Here is a 23,262-nt window from a genome sequence, read left to right as displayed (position 1 = left end):
TTGAAGCCTGTGTCTAATCAATAACAGGACATCAAAACCCAAGAGAAATAGAAATGAATTAAGAAGTAAAAATTAAGAGAGTAATTGAAAATAGAAGAGGTAAAAACAGATTAAAAAAAACAAAAACAAAAACAAAAAAACAAAACAAAACCAAAAAACAAAACAAAACAAAACAAAAATAGGGGGTTGTCGGTGTTCTCCTGGAGTGTGTGTGCTTTTAATGTGATGTCCTTCTGTCTTGTCCTGTTTTGGAAGCTCAGCTTGTTTTCATAGGCCCTCCGTTGGCGCCCTCTTCTGTGCTGCTCCCAGCACCTGTCGGCAAGCAGATCGCGCCTCCTCCTAACACGGGGTCAGATGCAGCTCTCCTCTGCTGCGGGCGGGCGGGTCACTGCCCCTCCGGATGCCGCAGTCAGATGTTGCAGACTGGCCAGGCAGGAGGGCGGGTCGCGCCCCTTCCCAGCACCTTGGTCGGGGTTGTGTTCCTGCCCGACAGGCGGGGGGCCGCTCTCCCCCTGCCTGCGTCGCCGGTAGCTCCGCTGCTCTGTGCGGCTGCGCGCTCTGCGCCGGCGCTCCGCCCTGGTCGCGCTCCGCCCCGTTCGGCACTCCGCCCTGGTCGCGCTCCGCGGGTGGGCTCGGGGAAGACCGAGGGGCAGCCTCGTCCCTGCGCCGAGCCAAGACACAGCTGCTTGTTTGTCTTTGTGGAGCAAGTTCTCTGGGGGACCAGAATGGAAGGATCCTATCTGCCCCGGGCTGTAGGCCCGTCTCAGTCTGGCCCTTGAGGCTGCTAAGCCCTTTGGTGTGGACACAGGTTTCGCCTCTGCCCCCGCCTGGGTGCTCAGCGCTGGAGAATATGGCGGCTCTGCCGGGCCCCGCCCCTCTTCCCCTGAAAATTTCTGCGGGTTTTCAGAGATGGGGGTATGCACCCTTCCCCCGAGAGCACATCAACCTTGCTGTTTTATGGAGGGCCCAGGTTGTTCTGTCCTGTACACCCACAGCCCCGGCGCCCAGCCCCTTGCAGTCCCCCGGAGTTTCCTCCGTGCAGCCGCCCCCGTCCTCCGCCCAGATTATGCAGCCTGGCCCTGCCCACCGCTGCTGGCCCGTGTCTCAGGCTGGGTGTCGGGGGGACGCTCTGTGCCCGTTTAACTTAGTTCTGTCAGACAAGGGCTGCTCTGTACAGATCCGAGCCTTGGAGGCTCCCCCTCCGTCCCGCTGGCCTCTCAGTTGGAGAGGGGAGACCCAGCGAGCAAGCGCCAGGCCTCCTTTGCCGCTCCCTCCCCACGGGACCCGTCCCGTGCTGCTTTGCCTTTTGTTCTTTCTTTTTTCCTTTTCTCCTACCAGATTTTTGGCGTCTTTATCTTTTGAAGAGCGCGATGATCATTTGGAGTTCCGCAGGTGCTCTGGTTGGCTGAGTGGGTCTGTACATGTGGGTCTTGGTGTATTGTGGGAGAGGGTGACTTACAAGCGTCCTTCTACTCCGCCATCTTGCCCGGAAGTCTCAATTTTGCCTTCTAAGTTTCCTTGTCAGCATTTAGTTAGCCTCTGCTGGCCCCACTGCCTCAGGCAGTTGTAATGTTAAATACTCACTGCTGATTGTTTCCCACACACACTCTGGGGACTGGCTGTTTGCACAGCATGAGTTTGAGATAGGTCAAATTGTGACAGCTCTCTGGGGGCGGATTTTTTGAGTAACTTCAAATCACTTCTGTCCCTACCTTGATTGTGAAACTGTTGCTTTTAAAGGCCACCATATAGGTGAGGATACGGGGATGGGGGTAGATCAAGATACAATGCCACAAAATTCACTATCATTATGGAAATTTAGCTGTTTTTTTTTCTCAAATAAACACCCCCCGGATTGCTGGAAGCCTTGGTTTAATTTCCAGAGACTGCAGAGGTTAATTTTGACAAATTTTGCCATTGTCATTGCTTCATAGAGCCCTAAGTTTTCCATGATTTTTACTCAGATACTCTAGAAGTGTATCCCATTTGCATTTGTTTTTAACTGAGTTACTTGTAAGACTAACTAATTCTACAGCTCCAGCCCCATTCACATAAGAGTCCATCTGCATGGCTTCTCCTACAGGAAGCAGTGTGCAACCTGTTGTCAGTTTGTTGTTTTTCTTATTAAAATGCAGGGGTTTTTAAAAATATGCTCATGAATAGCCCTTTGTCATTTTTACACATAACAAAACTTCCACTAGACTGTGGCTATTTTTTTCCCTCTCTTTTCTTTGCTTTAATGAAGTTCTCACTTTTAAGGATTTTCAGTACAGCAATATGTGGATGCTGATCACACGGTTGAGGCATTTAACTACTGTCTAAACCTCAGTCTTTGCTCTGATTCACTGTCTAGAGCATCTGAACACATCTACTGAACCCCATATACCAATGGATGCTGACAGCCCTAATTAAAAATATGCTTTTTAAGTAAAGCAAAAAATAATAGCTTTGACACTGGAAAAGACAAATCTCAAATTTCCTAGCTGATCTTGCTTTCTGTGATCATTAGCTACATCATGTTTATAGAGCCGACAGGCATATTGAGCTACTGATTTTATTTCATCGGATTTTAGAATGCAGAACACATTTCAGGCCCACTTATAGCACCATATGTGTATCTTTAAGGATATATACATATGATGATGTCTTTATTATAAGTGCCTTATTTTATTTTAAGTTCCAAATGCTGTGAACCTCATTAAGGAAACCTTGGAACTGCAGAACTGAAATTTTTTATACCACCATCATCCCGTAGCATCTCTTTTGCACTTAGATGTTCTGTGGCAGAGTATTTTTCTGCTCCCAAGAAATGATCAATGTTGAAGGGGAAGAAAAAAACCCTCCTCTAATAAATATATTCCAAATCACACACTTATCTGAACAATGGCCACCATTATAGTCCACACCAATCCATCTACTCACACTGACTCAGAGTCCTCAACAGAGACAATCCACCACTGAAGTCAGGGTTCTCAGCACACGTCCTATCCCCTCTCCATTCCTTGTTGATTCTGACCTACTTTTGTCCAACACGTCCTGCCAGGCTCTTCGCTTCCTGACTGCAGTTTTTAATTTTTACCTTTGGGTTCCAGGCTGCGCCTAGTGATTTCCAGAGAAACACCAGACACCTGGCTCATCAGGAGGGGTGGGAAGGATTTCAGGAAGCTGTTACCCTAACTCACTTGCAGATCAGTGAGTGGCTGTTGTGAGCATTCCTTCTAGATCTCTGACATGCCGGCTGCATCCACCCCAGCAAAATAACGTAGCTCCTCCAACTACCTCTGCCTCCATTCATCTGGGTTTCTGCTTTCAGTGACACTCAGATGCTGCTGATGGTCATTATATATATATATATATTTTTTTTAATTGAAGTATAGTCAGTTACAATGTGTCAATTTCTAATGTACAGTACAATGTTCCAGTCATTCATATACACATATATATGTATGAATTCCTTTTCGTATTCTTTTTCATTAAAGGTTATTACAAGATATTAAATATAGTTCCCTGTGCTATACAGAAGAAATTTAGTTTTTTTAGCTATTTTTGTATATAGTAGTTTATATTTGCAAATCTCAATCTCTGATGGGCATTTTTAAAGCCACATCTGGAACCCTTGCTGCAGAAGAGTCTGAGGAATATATTTTCAACCTCATAGCCTTTTGGTTAGAAAGTTGGAATAAAGGCTGAGCTGGCTCACCTAACTTGTCTGCCTTTGTGAGTAAAGAGGTCTGGAGTTTCAAGGCCCAATGAAATGTCCCAGCCCTTCAGTAGCAAACTCTGAAAGCAACCAAAGTGCTCCCATCTACAAGAGCATGACTTGTCCTTAGACACTGCTGGACATAACCACCAATGCTGTCTAAGGCATCGTCTTCATCTGGTGCACACTTTCTTTAGATGTGTAATATCCTGATTAACAAGACAAGCTGGTTTGGATTCCCAAGGTCACAGGCAGCCTTCTGCCTGACTTTGGTGTATATGTGTTCATTGAAGAGTCCTCTCTCAGATCAGCTAGAGCTGCCTAGTGTGTGGTTTGCCAGAGAATGTGGGTGCAGTGCTCCCCACCAGAGTCCTACCAGTTGTTTTATTGCAGGAAGAGAGAGAGCAAAAGAGACAGAACAGGAAGTTCTTGTCCAGCCTCAAGCACAGTCACCCCCGCCCAGGGCTCTTGCTCTGGGACACAAAGAAGTCCAGGTCAGCAGCGATGTGGCCCCGGTGTACTCCAAAACATGGTTTGGTTGTACTGGGATATCTGTGTCTTTCATGGACCCTGCAAAGTTCTCGGCTTTGTGAAATGGGGAACTAAGGAACTCCTACCCATGCCTGTAGCTCCCAGGGTTTGTACCCTTATGGGTTTTGAGGATTTACTGGCAACTCATTCTCTTTCACCAGGTCATTTCTCGGTTACACGGCAGTCCTGTGACTCCCTTATCAGAACTACTCCTTAAGTTCAGGATTTAGTGAAAGGTGCCATTTTACCCTGTAAGTTCATGTTCAGGAAGGGGGAGGAAGACAGCACAGATCAGAATTGCTGTTCTGCTTTTTCTTGTTGTTGTTTTCATAAGCCATCTCCTGTTGTCGAATAGACACTGAGCAAATGAATGACTGTTACACTCCCATTTGATCGATGAGGAAAATGCCACTCAGGGAGAGGAGGCAAATTTCCTGAGGTTCCAAAGACAAAAAGGGATGAGCACAGAATAAGATCTCTGCAAATTTCTTGGCTGTCATTAGCCTTTAGGTCAGTGACAGAGTGCCGTGTGTAGTAGTAAAGTTGTAGCGTGCTTTTAGAAGGGTGCAGATGTTCTTGTTTTTGTTGATACAATCACATTGTTTTGTCTGGGACTCTGAAAAAGAGAAATGGGTTAGAAAATGTTGGCTTCTCATCCTTGGTCCTTCCTCACCCTCACAGATATGGACCCTTCCATCTGTAGCAGGAATAAGACAGCCCCAGCCTTCCCGTCTCATGAGATTAGTACTCATTCATTTCATTCCTGCCCACCTGTAGGTGATAAAGCACAGCATGATTTTCATGTCCTGCTTCATTGATTCTTGTGAAATTAGGTGTTTGAAGATAGAAACTCATGAAAGGAAGATGATTTTTAATATAAAGTGCAGCAGTTTTCTTAGCAGAGAAGGAAATTGAGGATTTTCTTCATTGAAAATCAAGAGAGATTTCAAGAGCATCTGTATTTCTCATGCGTAGATTAAAATGACAAAATTTAGAGGGATTACAGAAACACAAGGAAGATACCAGAAGTGTCTTTAAAGAGCTTTTCTAAGACTGGGCATGTAAAGAGACTGTTATTTGACAGAGACCCTCTCCTCACCCATAGTCCCTCTCCTTAGGTTGGAAAGGGCCAGCGTTTCCCCTGTGTGCAGTCCTGGTGCTTCAAGTGAGTTGTGGCATAGGGCGGTGCCCATGGTGCTGCCTTCAGTTTGTCCATTCTAAGTAACCCCTGGCAGTCAAAGGGCGTGTGTTTTGCAACGGCATGAACCAGCCGCCATGCTCTCCGAGGTGTTTGCTCATCTCAGCTCATCCCGGCTCAGGTGATGGCAGAGCAGATAGTGGTGGCCAGAGGTCAGCCATGAATAGCAGGGAGCAACTGGAGTCAGCTGGGACCCAAGTGGCTAGGAGTTGCAGGTGGAATTCCCAGGACTTCCCACAGCTCATTCATTCAGCTAATAGTTCTCCAGCACCTGTGATGTGCTGGTGCTTCCGTTGTGAACAGAACCAAATCCCTGTCCTCATGAAGGTGACGTTCTAGTGGACATGAGAAATGATACACGCAGAAGCAGACCCAGGTCAGGACACATGAGTGCTGTCTACTTTGAAGTGCACAAGGTGAGATCCTTTGGGAAGGAATGTATGATACAGGAAAATGTGGGGGAGAGGATGGCCGTAGCCCAGGTCTTATTTGGGTCCCTGGGATGCACCTCGTGAAGTGTGGGTCCTTGGTTTGCACAGGAACAAATTCAAGAGAGAGCCACATTTCAGTAAATGTAGATTTATTCGGAAAGATATATACTCCGTAGACAGAGTGGGCTGTTTCAGAAGGCAAGAGAAAGGCCATGAGGCGTGGGGGTTGGGTGCTCCAGTTTAAAGTAAAAGTAGATACACACTCCACAGACAGAGTGTGGGCTGTCTCCCTCAGCAGAGAGAGCAGCCACGAGTTGTGGGGTTGTTAGTTTTTATGCGCTCAGTATCTTCATATGCTAATAAGTGGGAGGAATATTCCAACCGCTTTGGGGAAGGTGTTGGGATTCCCAGAAATTGGGCCACCACTCACCCTTTGACCTTTTATGGTCAGCCTTGAACCTGTCCTGGCACCTGTGGGAGTGCCATTAAGCATCCTGCTGTATTTCGGTGAGTGTGTATTGAAGCTCAAGATCTACTGGGAGTTGACTTTCCCACCGTCTTGTTGCTAATGGCTGTGCCATTGTTTTAATGGCTGTGCCCGGCCACCTTCCCTCCTGTCTCATGAAGGAGCTCTGGACTGATTGCACAGTTGCAGAGCAGGGGACAGAGTGGAAAGAACTTCATAAGTGGATGGTGGAAGGCAGTGTTGGCAGAAGAATTCTCAAGTCAATTACAAAGTAAGGGTTTTCTGTTTGCCGGGGGTACCTGGTGTCACATTAGGGAACTGTGAGCCTTGGGTACTTCAGTGAGTGGGTGGCTCACTGTGTATACTGTGTTGCTTCTTAGGCGGCCCGAGGACAGTTGGCTTATAGGTGACCCATTCATTCAAGCAGGGGTCTCTTTGGGGATTTTCTGCATGTGAGGCTAACATGGGTCACATGGGGGGCAGGACCGGCCAGTCAAAGCTTGGTCCACAGTCACCTAGTGCCCTCAAGGCTTTCATCCCATGGATGCGTCACCTCCCCCTGGATGGGGATAAGGGCACAAGTGGTAGGGCAGCTTCTCAGTGGTGGAGGCATTGCTCTCCAGACCCAACACTCAAGAGCATGGACCCCTGGTGTTGGCCACAGTCTTGGCTAGATCAGGCTGTTGGGTAGCTGAGCTCATGAGATGTGGGTGCCATGCTTCCATTCTCACCAAGAGCTCTACTTTTGAAGGTTCTGGTCAGACAGCCACAAATACTCCCTAGCCCATAAACAAAGAACAGTCTCTTTCACTTGGGAAAGGGCACACAGAAGGAGAACGGATCATCCCGAGAGCAGCAGAGGCCAAATCAGTCCTGCCATCAGGGGTCTGATGGACGAGCCAGCTCAGTTCCTCTTACTAGTTGTTTACTTGGAGTATCTGGGGTATTTCGGTGACCTGCAAGTGTCAGGAAATAGTACACGAGGGCTTTGTATATTTTCTGGTCCGGTGTTAACTCACCCCATTGTAGCTGTCATGCAAGGAAACAAAACTTGGTGGACAACAGGCCAGGGCCTCTGCTCTCTGGTGGAGCCAGGAGATTACGGTGTTAAGTATGACTGCGAGGGCATCATATCTATGTTGAGAGGCCAGATGGCCTTACATAACTCTCATGCTGGATGTCTAAGCTGCAGAGGGAAACTGGATTCCATCCAGCTCTCCAGCCAAGGAGGAGATCAGACTTGACCTCCCCCGCCAACTGTGAGCTCTTTGCCTCCATTCACAGCAGCATCTATAGGAAAAAGCTGGGCTGCCACCTGCATTTCCGTGTAAACATCCGAGCAGCCACAGCAATGGCCTCGTGAGGGTTGGTGTGCCCAAGGAAGCGGTGTGTGGGACGGAGGGAGTAGTGCCGGGATCAGACACCGGGCGGGCAGGCAGGTAGTGACGACATCTGTGCAGCACAGGCGCCATGGAACTGAGCCAAAGGGAGGCGGGTTTTTGAGCAGGGAGCCTGGGCAGTGCCGTGTTGTTCGTAAGAAGATCCTGGGCTCTGGATCCACAAAGACGTTGGCTTGATTCCTGACCCCAACCCTCACCTTGGGCAAATGTTTGAAGCCTTCTGTGCCTCTGTTTCTTGGTGTCCCAATTGGGGACAATGGGAGCAATTACCTCTGAGACTCAGGAGGGACTTTATAGATGTCGTTTCATTACGCTCACAGCAGCCCACGAGCACGGTTCTAGGTCCCCCAGTTTACACGTGGCAGACGGGTAACCTTTTAATCAGTAATCACGCAGCTAAGAATGGTCATAATCAGCATTTGAATTTGATCCCTGTGTCCAGATTATTTCTATTCTCACCCAGTATTACTGGAAAACAAGTAAACTCAGAACAAACACTGCTGGGAAGTGGGTGCTTGAAACATGTTTGTCATTGGGCAGTGCTGAGTTCACGTTCCTCACAGCCCGTCTGAGGCTCCCTACGTCTCCGACTGCCCCTAGTGGGGTCTGCAGGGCTCTGGGCAGCTTCTCCTTGATCTCTACCCCAAGGCTCTCTGCTCTCTAGAGGTTGATACTCAAACCTGACTGCTCAGTAGAGCTAATGTCTAAAAACAAAAAAATGGTTGGGAGGGTACGGCTCAGTGGTAGAGCATGTTCTTAGCATGCAAGAGGTCCTGGGTTCAATTCCCAGTATCTCCATTAAAATAAATAAAGCTAACTACCCCCCCAAAAAAGGAAAGAAGTATTTAAAAAACAATAAACAGTACAAAGGCCCCACTCCAGGCTGGGGCGCACTATGTTTTAAAGGCTCCCAGATGCTTCCCATGTGCAGGAGGGTGAAAGCTACCCCTCTACACCTCTTCTCGTGAGCTTGTCAACTCACACCCATTAGCCTCTTGAAACAGGAAAAGTACTTGTCTCAGCGTAGAACTTTCTCCTGATTTCTAGACTTTTATTTGCCTACTGGACATCTCTCCTGGAGCCTACAGACACCCAGCCAGAACTGAATCAGTTGTCTCCTCTCACGACTTGCTCCTCTTCCTGCCCTTCTTATTTCAGGGGATGGCACTATAATTTAGGACACTGCCAAAGCCAGAAAGCTGGCCGTCATCTTTGACCTCTTCCTGCCCTTCCATCACACCTGTGGCCAATCCGTCCACCTGCTGAAATGTTTTCTTCTCTCTCCTCCTGGCGGGGCCTCAGCAGGCCTTCACATGAATCTGCCAGTAGGTCTCCCTGCCTCTATCTTGTCTCTTTCTAGATCACTTTGCATGTCCCCTCTACCTCGGAGGCACACAGAGTCCTTTGTGATGTGTAGCTGTGATCTCTCCACCTGGTTGCTTCACCTGCCTCCCACACCCTGTACTCACTTCTAGACTATTTGCAGTTCCTGGAAGAGACCTGGCTCTCTTTGGCCTCCCTCCTTTGCATGTGCAGCTCCCCAGGTAGAAATGTCCATAACATTATACCTTCACCTGATCACTTCTAGGGCATCTCAGAACTCACCACAGTGGCTCCCTCCTCTGGGACAGCCCTGACTGCAGTTCTGGCTCTCTGCCCCGAGCACCCTCTGCTGACTGTTATCCAAGCCCCCTTAACACGCCTCCTCAGCCATCATTTCACGATGAGTCCTGTGCACCTAGGAGCTCCCGGAAGCAGGGACTGTGTCTTTTGTCTCTTTATTCTCAGAGCATGGTAGAGACTCAGGTATAACGGTGGAGGGAATAGTGGTTATTCTGGAATTTCTCTAGAGTTGGGGCCTAGGGTTAACAGTCTGGTTGGAAGAAGGGCTTAGGGTATTTACCCTGAAGCCACATTTTCAATTAACATTTCATGTTGTTTTTGTCTACTATTTCAAGTTACAAGTCTTAAAACAGAATGACGATTTCTAAAAATTACTTTACTGAAGATTGAGGAAAATGGCAGTTTTCCATATTTAAGAATATTATCTTAATTTTGTGTGACTGGGGTGGTGGAAAATAGAAATGCAGGGGCTACTAAAGCATTCTCATCCCCTTCCCCACCCTCAGGTCCTTCGGACAGAAGAGACAGAGGGATGTGAGGAGAAGGCTTGGAGGGTGGACCGTGCACTGCTTTTAAATTATGACAGTTACTTCTGCTTTTATTAACTTTCTTTTTTAATGGAGGTACTGGGGCTTGAACCCAGGACCTTGTACATGCTAAGCACGTGCTCTACCACTGAGCTATACCCACTCTTCCCCCTGATATTTGTGTTTTTAGTAGGCATAATATGCTGGTAGCAGGTACTTTAGCATCAGACACAGTAACCTGCCTCTGACCATCACGTTAATACCTTTCCCCTGAGCTAGAGAACTACATAGTCTGTTTTCACAAGTTCAATAAGTTATCTAAATTTTCTTTTTTCTTAAAAAAAGGCATTAACTCATGTTTCTCTTCAGTATCGCCTATAAATAAAATGTGGTTTTGTTAATCATTTACCAAAGTGTTAAGTGTAATAAATATTAAGTACAGATTTCTGAAGCATCAGTTATCACTGGAGATCCACATTCTGCTGTTCTCTCTCTCTGTTCGTCACCTTACTTCTGGAGTTCTGGAAGCGGCGCCAGGCAGAACTTGGGTAAGAATGGGACATGGTTGAGCAGGAAGAACAAGCCCTTCCAGAATAGGAGGCACGGTGACCACACGTGGAGATAGATGAGATTACCCAGGAAATGCGGGCGCTGTTTAGATGCACTTTAGTCTGTTGACTTCTGGACTTGTCAGCCTTGGCTTCATGTTGGAATCACCAGGGGACCTCAAAAAATGTTGGTGCCTGGATTCCATCACTGCAAACTCTGATGGCACTTAGTGGCCTGGGGTGCATTCTGGCATAGGGAAGTTTTTAAAGCTCCTCTGGTTATTCTAATGTGCAGCCAAGGTGAAGGAGCACTGCTTGGAATGGTGGACACAGAAGAGAAGTGTGGTCCTTCATTCATAATAACAGTAAAAATGGGGAAATGAAAAAGACTGGTATAAACGTATAAGAAAAGAGGCATTGATTTTTATCCTTTCAAAACACCAATAAAAAAATGCAAAATAAAAATTAGCTGCTATGGCATGAATGTAGAAGGAAAGACACATTGGTTTTTATAGTTGACTCCCATTTTTTCACATGTGCATTCATTATTGCGGCCTCCTTTTCATCATAGACTAGGTGCCCCTTTGCCTTGAACTAAGTCCCAGTCACTGCTCCCCCTCCCGTTTGGGATGTGCACAAAGCAGCGTGGCTCTCATCCTAAAGTCAGAGAAGGGTAGGAGAAGCAGGGAAACCTTTGTTGATGTGCCATCAGTGTTTGAGCAGTGTTTGAGCTAGGCATTTTCTATAATTGGAAATGTAAATTTATTGCTGCCACTCCTGCTGCAAAATTAAAAAAATAAAACTATACATCTTTGTATTAACATTCCAGAGCTATGAAAAGATGGTTTTTTGAGTCATCTGTATTATTGCTTCTTTCCATCAGCTGAGATAATTTAGAGCTGATGGTACTTGCAGTCAGCAGCAGCAGGACAGTAGGTTGTGAGCATGAATAACACTTGGAAAGAAAATGCTTTTACTAGGAGCATCTGAAAATGTCTCCAACTATAGATTTTATAAATTGAATCACAGATCTACAGAATGTTGGCACTGAAAAGGTCTGGAGGGAGCAGGTCAAACTCCTCTGTTTATAAATGGAAAAAAATGAAGTTCAGCTACCAATAGAAAATGACATTTGTCTTTTACAATGTAATAAGCTTCTAATAATCCCCATTATGAATAGTTCTCATTGTTTACAACTGAAGTTGGGCGTAAAAGCATATGTTGGTAAAAGACTGTACATTCAGAAATGAAAGCTGAAACTTAGACAAAATTAGATGTTCATAATGTTTTTGAGTCCAGAAAAACAAAAACTTATATTGGCAGCATACAAAAAATACTGAAGAAAAGTATTTTGGTCATTTAAACTGCCAATTTTAAATTTAAAATTGCCAACTAATAAGTTTAAATTTTCATTGGAACATGCATGTTGAAAAATTGAAGATGAAGACTCATTTCATTTTATCGTTCTTCCTTATTTAAAAAATTGTTTAATCTTTTTTTAGTTATTTAATTGAAACATTTTACTTTAATTGCGAATGCATGCTCCATTGTTTAGAGCGGCCAGCGTTGTGGTAGTGAGACCTTGGGAATGAAGTTGCCTAAATACATATTTGAACAGAGTAGCTTGCTTCCTGGTAATCTTGGACAACTTAAATTCTCTGTGCCATAGTTTCCGATAAAATAAAATAAGAGAGTTGCTTCCTCATGACTGTGGTAAGGACAGGTCGAATTAATGTTCAGAATCTACTTGAAAGACTTCCAGGCACAGAGGAAGGGCCATGTACTTAGTTACAGCTATTATTATTCTATATCTGGTTTTATAATCCAGGTAAATCTTGAGTCTTACTGATTTCATCTCTAAAAAAAAATCTAATTATAACCTCTAAAAGGAAAACTCTAAAACTTCATAGTTGAAGCTAATTAACGCATAAAATTCAAACAAGAAACACACAGCGGAGACCAGTTAACTGCAGACACCTGTGAAAGTTCCTGTCCTGCACGGACTCTAAGCTGTCACTACAGTCACTTCTGAAATCAAAGGCAAGCTAAGGAATAGAGCTTTAAAACTTGGCCTTGTCAGGTATCCAGACGCCTAAGCTCAGACCGTGGCAGGGAAACAGTTTATTGTTCACATGTGCATTTCCAACAAATACTATTAAAATGAACACTGTATGTATTTTGTTGTGTGTTTTACATCGATAACAGAAAAGAAAAGAAAAAAAAAGGAAAAAAACCCCATGCAGTTACAAATAAGGAGGCTGTGTCTGAAAATTATTATTTTTTTAAATTATGTTTAGGATTTAGTGACCAGTTAAGAGAAAAATCATTTCATTGGTGTAATCCCTTGATTGACTAAACTTGTTTTTTTAATTAGGAAGAAGAGCGTGTTTCCTTTACCACCTGGGGAAAGTGGGTACCTATAACCCTTTGTGCAAGTGCTCTTTTTCTGGGTAAGAACCTGCCACAGACTTTTTGAAATCTAATGTGAAATGCTGAGAAAACTGAAAATCAAGCTGGGAACTATGTAGTCTCGTAGAGAAAACTTTTACCAGAGAACATCTGAGCCTACACAGGGCGCCACTCTGGAGGTTCCACAGTCTCTTCTGCTCACAGTGCTTCCCCCAATTCTTTTCATCTCATTTGTTAAAATCAGATCAGTGGTTTAGGATTCTCCAGGGTCTGATTAAGAGACCAGATGGAGGTATTAAAAATTCTAAAATTTTCCAATAATAACAACCAAGGTAAAATGTCTAAGAATAGCCTAACAAAAGGATAGTAGGAACTAACAACAAAAATAATAAGAACTACTGAAAGATATAAAAGATGCTTTAATCACATGATTTTAGATTAAAAGATCATATCTCCAAAATATCAGAAGTTATAAAATTGATTTGGGATTTATTGTGAATAAAATCATATTAGTAATATAATAATTAATAAGATAATGAGAGTTTTACTAGTTCAAGAATAGCCAGATTAGAAAATAGGACAGGAAGTCCAGATATGGGCCCTGATATCAATAATAATTTAATATAAGAGATGGAAGGCATGACAAATCAGGGAGATAAATAAAAGATATTCAGTAAATGGAACACTTGTTAGCTACTTGGGGGGAAAAGAAAAGATTGAAATCATACAGTGAACCATATATTGTGATAAAGTCCAGAAACATTTAAAAAAGTTACACAATTAGAAAAAAACTAGAAATAAATATGGATGAATATACAACCTCTAGATGAACAGTAAGTTTCAGAGGAAAATATATAAAGATTTCCATGCATCGGAAGCATCCTAATTTTAAACGAAACACCAGAGGATGTTATTTGTTTCCAAATCTGACAAGGGGCTAATTCCTTCAATACATAGAGAGTTCAGATCACTTCAAAGGTAACATCAAAAAATCTCAGGAGCGTAGAAGGCAGAGAAGATGAACACACATTCACAAAGGAAAAAATAGATGTCACACTCCAATGGTAATTCAGTCAGTGCACATCAAAATGAAGTAGTTTTCCACCTCTTGAGTGACACAGTTCTGTTTATGAGGATGAAGTGCCAGTGATCACCAATCCCATGCCTAGGTTACTGGATATTTTTTGTGAAGTATGGTTGATTTACAATGCTGTGTTAATTTCTGGTGTACTCCTCAAGTCTTCTTAGATAGCAGTCTGGCAGTTCATATCAAGAGTCAAAAATATTCATAGGCTTTAATCCACTCATTCAGCTTTGAAAAACTTTTAATCAGGAAGTATTTCAAAAAGTCAGGGAAATGTCAGTATGGATGCAAGTCACAGACATAGTTTTCTATGTAGATATATATAAAATCTCAGCCAAAATATTCTTCCACCCTTCACATAGTAGAATATTATGCAGCCATGAAAAAGTGTGTCCATGAGAATATTTTATGACATGTCAAAGTGTTGTGCTTATGATAGGCTTGAGAATAAAATTAATATATAAAATGATTTGTAATATACAAACAATGCACAGTTCTGAAGGAATTATGTCTATAGGTAGAAGCATTTTTCTTATTTTAGTGTTTATTCATTTTCAGAGTTGGAGTCGTTTGATAGTAGGTGACAAAATCAATCTCCAATGTGTTTAAACAACAACCAAAGAATGGGGATGCATGGGATTTATTGGTTCCTGTAAATGAAAACCTCAGGTCTGAGGTCTGGCTTCAGTCAAGGAGAGATACTGTAGCCCAGATGATGTCAAGGGCTGGTTTTGTCCTGTCTTCATTCTGTGTCCAAAGATGTCTCAGCATGCTGCTTCTAGGCACTCAGCATCCCAGATCACACATCCATCCAAACCAAGAGAGGTCTCTTTTGCCAGCTTCCTCTCTTGATAGAGGAAGCTTATCATTCACATGGGCACCAGCACGTATCTCCTCACATAATAGTGGCTCTTCCTGGGTTATTTGCCAATTCACAAATCATGTGCGAGGCCAATAGAATGAGGGGTATTATTTGTCTTAAACCAACTGAGATCTACCTCTGGTGCTTCAGAAAGAGTGGGTCAATCGAGCTTAAATCACAGGGCTAAAAACAGAAGGCAGGTTATTTATCCTAAAGCAAATTCTGGGTCCTCTCCTAAGACTGGGGACAGATACAGGACAGCAGTTCTGTCCACTACTGAGTACTTTCAAATTTTCTTTAATGAGCAAATATTAAAGTTATGATCAGAAAAGATGATAAGTAAGAAGAAACTTGAGGAAGGAGAATGGAAAGCTTTCCTGTTTTGTAAGAAATACTGAACCCATTAAGTGCTTGGAAGAAAAATGGAAATGTGTCAAGTTTGTAAAAGTTCTGAAATGAATTAGAATTGATTTCACAGACCATGTAGGAGACAGTGCTATACAGTTAGTGTGTCTTTGGGCTCTTTGAGTATTTCAGTTCTTTCACTTAATAGATGCTTCATTTGGGGCAAATTGCATCATCTCCACATGGCTCTATTTCCTCATTTGTAAAAGAGATATAATATTACATTCCCCACAGAGTGATTGTGAGGATTTAGAAAAATAGATGTGTGCTGAAGCAATAGTAAGCATTTAAGGAATCTTAACTATTATGATTACTTAATACATAATTAAAAAATTATTATGCAGACTTTTTAAAAATGCATACTATTTAAATGGCCTATATGTGCTGTACAAGAGAGGAAGGCTTAATATACCTTCTATAATACATTTTTCTCAGCCTTAACTAATTTTCACATTTAATCACACACACACCAAAAAGTTATTCCTTCCACAAGCATGAAGCCTTAACTGTGAAGAAAAGGATGATGAAAGAGAGTAGAGGAGGAAATAAAATGCTTTCTCTACAAACTTATGGCTTAAAAACTAAGAAAAACACCTTTTTAAGACTTTGGTCACCATATTCATAGCTAATACTTAGGTAGAGTTTTTCACATGCCTGTGGTTAATGTTCTAATTGTTTTCACAATTAGTAAATCATTGACTCATCACAATAGTCCTATAAATTGCTATTATTATCCCCCCATTATATGGGTGAGGAGATTGAAGCCCCTAGAGGTTAAGAAATTTGCACAAGGCCCCACGGCTAGCATCAGAGCTGGGATCCAGATCAGGAGTTTGGCTCCAGGAGAGGCTTGTAAACACTCCCTTTGCTCTCCCCTGCAGGTGCAAGCCAGCTTCCTGCTATTACTGTAAGTAACATGATGTGGTTCACTTAGTCTTGAAATTCACATTCTTTGTAGCTTTCTCTGGGGCAGCCATCAGGAGCAGCCAGGGACACTGAGTACATGCTTCTGGACTATGACCAAGAAGGTAGATGGAAGGAAAACAGTTTAAAAATGGGATCTTTAATGTGCATTCTTCAGTGGCCAGAAAATAACCTGCCTAGTGAGGAACTGAAACCCTATCAGCCACGTGAAAATTATGCTTCCGACACCCCCGTTGCCCTTGGGTCCACACAGTCAGAACTACAACGGATCAGGGACATGAATCTTGTGCAAATGCAGGGAGTAGGAGTACCTGCCATTTTAAGATCTCAAGGAGTATGAGAAGCATGTGAAGCTTTCATCAGCAGAGACCTGCTGTCACTTCCACTATTTCCCTCAGGGCATGTCCGCAGCTTCACTGGTCCTATTCAGAATGAAGACGACAGCTAGCACCTGCTGACCCCTGAATCAGTGATAGGTTCTCCCTTGGAAGGAAGCATATCCCCTTCATTGGTTACAACTAGTTCATAACCTAAGTACTTCTATAGATGTAGAAGGGATACTTTCATTGGTTCTGCTATCACAGACTTGTCTCCAAAAGAACATGCCACCAGTTACTCCATTTTCACCCATTTAAAGATATACTTAACAGGCTTCCTTCTTTAGTGCAGTTTTAGGTTTACAGAAATAGTCACAGAAATTGGAGTTCCCATATATTCCCTATGCCCTGCACACAGCTGCTCCTGCTGTCAGCATGTTACATTAGTGGATGCACTCATTCTTTTTGACATCCTTCATTCCTCCTCCCCTAAAGTTTAACATGCCTGATATTCACGTCTCTTGTGGCATTTACGTGCGATTTACATCACTTCTCACGTTTATGTGAGGTTTACAGCACATGCATGTTGTCTGTTTAAGCGTGGGGTGGGGCAAGTTTTCTGTGTAAAAATACGATCATTAGTGAGTCTCATGCTGCTGGGTTTTTGGGTTGTCAGGTCCTGTTGACCATTGCTTGAGTTATTGGGATCATTGTCTATGGACTTTCAGTGTTCATTGTATTTTCTGCAAAACTTCCCAAGAACCTGAATGGAAGAGACCCAATCCAGAAGTACCTGACTGTGCAGGTGGGCCACGCCCATCACTGCTTCCCTCATCAGTTTTATCATCATCGTGACCCTGAACGCCATACATGAGAAACCGGCAATCATGATGACGGACTCTGGTAAGCTCCTCCTGCAGCTGAGGTCATTTCTACACCAGTTTTAGAACCAGGTCAAAACAGAGACTGTGTCTCTTAGGCACTTCAATTCCAGTACATTACAGTCTTTAGAAAACTTCAAGTGTAAACGTATTTTCTCTAGCCTATGTGAGAAGTGAATTAGCTCCAGCTTTGCATTAGTGAAAGGGACAAAGGAAGCATTAGAATGTCCAAGCTCTGTGTAAACAGGTCAGTGCTTAATAATAATTTCAATTACATTAGATCATGTACCCTATTGTTGAAAGTAAATAGTCTCTGTATTGCAAATAAGTGGAAGATGGTCGTGGTTCCAGTGGCACACTTGCTTGTGTGTTACAGAGAGGACAAGTAATCACAGTGTTATATGTCTTCCCCCCATGCTTTTCTTGTTAGTGTAGCTCCATTCTCATCAGCTGTGGCTTCTTTAATAAATGTTTCTTCTCTCTGGCTTGTATCCCAGCCAGCGGCTTAGCGGCCCAAGTTAAGTGCTTCCCACACGCTGCATGTGGCTGGGTGGTTCTCCCAGTGGTCTGCTCAGTGGTCATCTTCTGAAAACACTAAGACCAATTCAAATTCAGAACTAGGAGGATGACCCGTTTTATGTTCCCCAAATGCTTCTAGCAAGTTGCCCCGTGCTTTGTTTGTTTTCTTCAATAGTCCTACCTTACTGCCGTTCAGGGAGACAAGAGAATATCAATTAGCAGGATGTATAGAAGTAGCTTTCTGTCAACTTACACCTGACAGAGGACAGTTCTTGCCCATTGGATACAGTTGTGCTTATAAATTTTAAGGAACGGGTGACTTTTTTTTTTTTTGCCTTGTGGGATATTACGTTCATAATGGGATAAACTCTTACCACAGTGTGTACACTTGGAATTAGCATAGTAGCTATGTTAAGGAATTCAAAACAGCTTAAATGAAAACACTGAATTGTGTGTGTGTATATATATATATACACATATTTGGCATGTTAACTCATGTGTCCGTGGCTTTGATTAGGATCTAAAAGCCATTCACAGTTTTACAGACTATACTTTTCTTTATTCTAACTGCAGAGTTCCCAAGGACCAGACTGACTATGAGAACAACCTAGCCATGAAGGTGTTCTTGTTCCAGTTTGTCAACTACTTCTCCTCGTGTTTCTACATCACATTCTTTAAGGGCAGATTTGTGACTTATCCAGGAGATCTGGTGTATTGGCTGTGAAAATACAGAAATGAAGACATGTGAATACAGCTTTGTGTTCTGACAGTCGAAGCTGTTTCAGATTTTCTCTTAGTTTCCCAATGAAGAGTGTCTTTACTCTCTGTTCCTTAGATTTTTTTAGGCATAAAATAATGACTTTATTTCATGTTAGAGCTATCTAAAATTTAAATGAGATTTTCTTTCTAATATTCCAGTGTGACCCAGGTGGCTGTCTCCTTGAACTGATGACACAGCTGACAATAATCATGGGAGGACAGTCAATCTGGAATAACGTACAAGAGGTGTTACTTCCTTGAGGACTAAGTCATGTGATCTTTGTGTGAGAACAGCCCACCCATCCAAGTCATTTTCCTGCATGCCCATCTCTAGAACAGGGGAGACTCTCTGCTTATTAAAGCTCTCCAGATAAGATGATCCAGCCAAAAGTGTAAACGTACCTTCTGATTAATAATTATGCTTAAATACCTTCTTTTTTAGGTTTAACTTAAATCCTCATGTGCTATAGTTTCTGCTTATTAGCCCATCACTGGGGACTGACTGATCAGAGCCCTTTGAGAGATGGCTCTTCTTGGGACCGTGAACTAAGTTTTCCCACAACTTCCTGCAACTTTCTCCTCCTTTTATACATGCATTTAAAAATCCATAACACGAATTTGTTGAGTGTCTAGTATGTGCTAGTCAGTGTATTAAATGTTGTACATATATGTGTGTGTGTGTGTGTGTGTGTACAATTTAATCACCCAAACAATCCTTATTCTTGTCTTCCTTTTGCAAATGAAGATCCTGTGGCTTAAAGAGGGTAAATGATTTGCCCAAGCTCTCATTGCCAATAAGAGACAACTGTGGGACTCGGATGTAAGACCCTATCTCACGGAATCCATGTTCTTCTAAGAACAGAGACTCTCTTGTGGTCTTAAGGCACAATGTTACATAATGTTTTAAGAAATACTTGTCTAAAATAATAACTACAGAGGTTTTGACTTACTGTTCTCTTCCTAAAAATGAGAAAAGCAGATGTTAGCAAAGGTCACACTGTCCTTTTGTTGTTCACATAAGCCCAATCCCATATCAAAGTGGACAGTCCAGTGTTATCTGCAATTTCTGAACATTTCAAGGAGCTTACTGTATTCGCTTTCTGTTGATGTTGCAACAAGTATCCCCAAACGTCATGGTAGTAGGAAGAAAAAAGAAAAAGTCCCCACTAAACAACACAAATTTAACCTTGTAGTGTTCTTGAACGCAGAAGCCTGCTGAAGTCAAAGTATTGGCACGGCTGTTTGTGAAGGCCTCAGGGGAACCTGTGTCTTTGACTTTTCTGGCTTCCAGAGGCCACCTGTGTCTCTTGGCCTGTGACCTCTTTTCTCTCTCTCAAGGTCAGCATGGTTGTGTGCCTCTGACTCTGATCCTGTGGTCACATCTCCTCTCCTCTCGCCCCTCTTCTGCCTCCCTCTTCCTCCCATAACGACCCTGGTGATTACACTGGGCTCACCTCTATAATCCAGCTCGTCTATCTTAGAGTCAGCTGGTTAGCAACCTTAAGTGCATCTGCAAACATAGGCCCCCTTTGCCAGGGAATCTGACCTCTTCCTATGTTCTGGGGATAAGGACATTGACATATTGGGGGGGAACGTTTTTCTGCCTACCACACTAATCTTTTTAAGATAATTTCTGGCTTTGCGTTTCTGTTCTCATGAAACTGTTATTCTCTCTTCTGTCTTGCCTTCCACACCAGCATTCTGCTCCTGCCCAACCTAACTGCAGAGCTCACCCCTCTCTGTGGTGTCCCCCAAAACCACTTACACAAGCAGGTCTTACTGTTGTTTGGAGCATGGAGGAGAAACTCAAACAACTTGAATTTTGAAATAAAAAACCTCCATCATTTTAAAGTCTTCCATGTTACTATAAAAAATTTTATTTTTTTAACTTCATTTTTTAATTTTTAAACTATTTTAAACTTTGTAATTTTTTTAAACTTTACTTTTTTTCTTATCATCCTTCATTGTAGGCTCCAGAAACCTGCTCTTCTGCCCACCGCATCCAAGTTCCCTTTCATTGTTTCTCCTCCCTTTCCTAACCTTCCTTCTCTCTCCCTTATTACCAAGTTTCTGTCCATTCTGTTTATAGGGCAGTTAAATTATTTTTTCTTTCTTTCTTTCTTTCTTTCTTTCTTTCTTTCTTTCTGTTTTTGCAGAGTGAACACCTTTGGGTGTCAGTGCGTCCTGCCACATTTCTTCACAAGGGCTTCATCTTTCAGCTTCAGTGTGGATTACTGGGGTCTGTCCCTAAACAAAGGCATTTCCCTTGTCCCCCAGCTCACCACGCCCCTCAAGAAAAAGATTCTGATCTCCGCTGTGAAATGAATCTTTTTTTCCATCCTGTGCAGTAGACAACTCTTACCCTGAGCTCACATTCAGATATTTCCAGAGGAGTAAAAGTAGCTCGTGTGCAAATAATACTACTTTTCTCTGTGAAAAGAAATAGATCAGATAGAGGAAACACTTAACTCAGATTACGCAAAAGCATTTTCTGAAGGAAATAGGTTAAATATTTAACAGTAAATTTTGTTGAATCTGGTTATCAGTGAGCTACTTTTACCAATCAAGAAGGATATATTTCCTAAATTGGTACTGAGAAATTCATGTGGAATGAAACTTGCTCACATGAACTAGTTTAAAGTAAAGGATGCATTATAGTATCTGTGGTCTGTTTATACCTTCGCTTAAGTAAGCACATTGTTGTAGGTTCCAGTGAGCTGAACTTTGCCTCCATGTATTTCTACTATGGGCTAAAATATTTAGGGAATCTATTTTGAATTATGTTCCCCTTGTTTGAAAACCAGGAATGCTGAATGGTAGCCAAGTCCGAGGGTGGCTTGTGTTTTCCTCAGTGCCTCTTCTCTTTGTATAAGGTGCCAGTTTCCTTCTTAATTTTCCATGTAAAATCCTAACATACCAAAGATCTAACAATTACTCGTGCTGCACCAAAACTATACCCATCCTCAAAAATACATAGGAAGGGAAAAGAAAACTTATCAAAGCTAGGGACTATTTTCATGCTATTTAAATATGTCTAAAGGAACATAATGAAATGAATTTCACCATATCTCACCTGCCTCCACCCCCCCAATCCCATGTGGGATTCTTGAGTAGGATTCTTGGAGCAGTGATGCCGTGATCCAGGCTCCCTCTGGGGTCCCCCCAGCACTTGATCGGCACGTGGTATAAAGTAGGTCTCAGTCCGAGCCAGCTGAGTGAGTGAGTGACTCACAGGCATCGAATGCGTAACATCAGTGAATTAACAGCATTCTCTGTAGGACTCAGAGAATAAGCTGAGTGCCCTGTGGCCTTCCCAACCTCACATACTATTTTGATGTTGGGGTCATTTCTGGGAATGTTATTCTGTACTTGACAAAAGGCTAGTAAAATTCCAGGGTTAAGCAACTTGCCCTAGGGAGATTTTATGATAAAATATTAAGAAAAATAGTTAAATGTCCAAAATGACACAGCATTGTCCTTTGGTGTTTAGATAATGTATGGCTGTAATTTTCTTACTTTATATGTTTTCTACATTTTCCACCGTGTGTATGCACTACTATATAATAAGAAAAAGCAAATGTTTAAAAGAGAAAATCTCTCTTCTCCGGATATGATTTGATTAGAGGGTGAGTCAGATACATTTAATAAGAGAATCTTAAATACATGTGTCCATAACTCACTCTTGAAATTCAGGAACAGGAAACTCAGGAATGAAATAGATTAAGAGAATCAAAGATACTTGTATTCAAGATTAGCAAGTAGGAGTGTCCTCAACAGAAATGGTTATAATCTATAATTCAGGGATTATATGTGATACTGAAGGTACAAAGACAACATGAAGTAGAAAATGCCACGTGGCAAGCACTGAGTAAAGGGCAATTTACTATGATTATGCCAATATGTTTGGTCAATTCCCAAGCAAATGATTGTGTAACCCCTGTTAGAGGGAGAAAGCTTCCAGCCTTGGCTGGAGAGGGGGAAGGATTCACTGTCTGTATTTTTCAAAATGTCTACAGGTGCTTCTCCTGTGCAAATTGATATCCCTGCACGAGAACCATAACCCAACAGAAAACCCAAAAGACCGAGGACAATGATGGGTAGACGACAGCCCAAACTTTTCTGCCACAGATGAGTGGTTCCACTGAGGAAGACTGAGCAAGAGGCTCAGATTCTTAGCTAAGGACAAGCATGTCGGGACTTCTAATACGACCTAATGCCATCGATGGGGGAGGGCAGTTCAGCACAAGAAGGGAGCGCCAGGTGAGTTAACATGGAAGTTTCATCCCGAATCCAAACCGTAATGGATTTGGGTCCCGGAGGGTTAAAGCCCTGCTTCCCTGGGGCATGGACCGGATTCCACAAGAGGCTGAGACAGGAAGTATGAGGCAGAGAAAAACTCCCCCAGGAGACTCCCGTGTCTGGGTGCCAGGAAGGGTGATGGACGAGCGTGGTCTCAGCGCCACCCGCACCGCAGGGGCCCGAGGGGCTGTGGAGCTGCGCGCTCCCGGCCGAACCTCAGACCTGACTGCAGCGCTCTGGGCTGCGGCCTGGGGAGCGGCTTCAGCAGCAGTCTGTCCCCGTCCTTCTCGTAGGTGCTGCAGTGACCCCCACCCCTGTGGCCACGGTGTTCCCAAGCCAAGGGTCTAAGTGACTTCAACCCTATTTACAGGTGGCAACA

General features: G+C 43.1%; 1 long non-coding RNA gene across 1 annotated transcript in view; it reads left to right on the top strand.

The window, feature by feature from the left end:
* LOC140694601 (uncharacterized) overlaps window positions 1-22,834 on the top strand; it is a 39,466-nt gene extending 16,632 nt beyond the window's left edge. Inside the window, exon 3 of the long non-coding RNA XR_012070185.1 lies at window positions 22,601-22,834. This is a non-coding gene — a long non-coding RNA (uncharacterized lncRNA). The remainder of the gene's footprint in view (window positions 1-22,600) is intronic.
* The last annotated feature ends 428 nt before the right edge of the window (window positions 22,835-23,262 follow it).

The sequence above is a fragment of the Vicugna pacos genome, unplaced genomic scaffold (assembly GCF_048564905.1).
Source record: "Vicugna pacos unplaced genomic scaffold, VicPac4 scaffold_65, whole genome shotgun sequence".
Classification (NCBI taxonomy): Eukaryota; Metazoa; Chordata; class Mammalia; order Artiodactyla; family Camelidae; genus Vicugna; species Vicugna pacos.
Note: the sequence above shows the minus strand (reverse complement) of the source record. Positions and strands in the feature narration are given on the sequence as shown.